The sequence below is a fragment of the Ceratosolen solmsi genome, unplaced genomic scaffold (assembly GCF_000503995.2).
Source record: "Ceratosolen solmsi marchali unplaced genomic scaffold, CerSol_1.0 scaffold35, whole genome shotgun sequence".
Lineage (NCBI taxonomy): Eukaryota > Metazoa > Arthropoda > Insecta > Hymenoptera > Agaonidae > Ceratosolen > Ceratosolen solmsi.
The window spans coordinates 6,405,329-6,407,061 of record NW_011948423.1 but is presented as its reverse complement, the minus strand read 5'-3'; positions in this window follow the sequence as shown (position 1 = coordinate 6,407,061).

The following is a 1,733-nucleotide window of genomic DNA, read 5'->3' as shown; positions in this document are numbered from 1 at the left end:
AAGGATCTTAAAATAAGAGAAGATATTATTTCGCAAAACATCAATCTCCCCCTTTTTTAAAGAAGTGTACGTATATATATACGGATGTACAATAAAATCTGTATATTCTAATGCTATAGTAGGCGATGATATAATCTAATGCTAATCTATATAGAATTTTCTTATATTTATTCGTAAAATTAGTATAATGTTTTCAAAATTCATTAACTAAACGCAGTTAAGAGTTCATAATTATTTAAAAATAGTAATTATCATATTTATTTATGTTTAAAATCACTTTTTTTTAGTTTTAGTTTTATTAATTTATTAATTTCATGATTGATGTTTGTCCTTTTACAAGCACTCTTTTAAAATAAGCTTTAGTTAATTAATTATTTATGAGCACTTTCGTCACATTGAATTTGTTTAAAAAATAAAAAGTAATTTTATTCCTGATTATCGATATGCGTCTATATGAATATATTACTGATACCACGTAATTATATGGAAATATATATATATATATATATATATATATATATATATATAATACAGATCCAGTTAATTATAATCAATGACGTTTCCAAGGAGTACAGGACGAAACAGTCGCGTTTGTTGTATTCGCACATTCAAACGACTTCGTTCTGATTTCAATCAAGTAATTAAAATAGTAAACTCTGATAATTAACAATGAAATAATATATGTAGAATATTCATAATTATAAAAAATATTTATTTACTTAATTTCATTTTCATTTTGTGGTCTCAATTTAACTAAAATTACCTTAATTTATTTTGAAATATTTATTAACATAAGGTGGTTGTATATATATATGTATATATATATATATATATATATGTAGCATATGCTCACGTTTTATAGATATGGTATAAATTATTTCTGATTTTCTGCATTGCATGCACAGTTATAAAATATATACTTAGTTAAATAATAATAAATTAACATGTTTTCGATATATGTAGTTGGTTTTTATCGCATCCATAATATAAGTTATCTAGGCAAAACTTTCAAAAGCAAGTAAAATATATGAGGATACAGATTTGCTGCGATAGTAATTTTCCTTCACCCTAGTATTGGAGAAAAATGAAAATAAGGAAGAGAGAATAGAAATGAAAAATGCGAATTTCTCGTATTCGATCGTTTTCACTGGAGTTTCGTCGAGCAGTAACTCACGTCCTCTTACTGAAATAGCTAGACAACGTCGATTGTTCAGTTCGCTGTTTCAACATTCGCTGCCCAACGATTTGGTCAAAAGTTCTTCTCAGTAGCGTTACAGATTCGTGCAAAGGACAACGGCAAATGTAATAGGAAAAAGGTAGAAGTGCTCGACATGACATTGAGAGAAAAAAATAAAATAAAATTCAAGGCGGTTACATTTATTTATACGGATTATGGACAAATGTATACATTCTATAATGTTGTGTCTTATGTTTCCAAATTTTGAGAAGATGAAAATAGTGCTTCGCTCGTGTCTATATCAATTCTTATTGTATTGGAACTCTTTCATAATGAAATACAGTACTACTAGAATCTATATCATATTGTATCTGATTTTTTTTTATTTTTTAATAAACAACATTAAGCTCAAATTTAAACATTTATCATAGTTAATCAACATTTCTAATATTCAAGTTTTGTTTTGCTCATTTATATGAACAGGGAGTTTAGACGCAGGAGAAGTAAATCAAAGATATGCTAATAATCTAGTATCGATAGCAATATATTGTCGGAT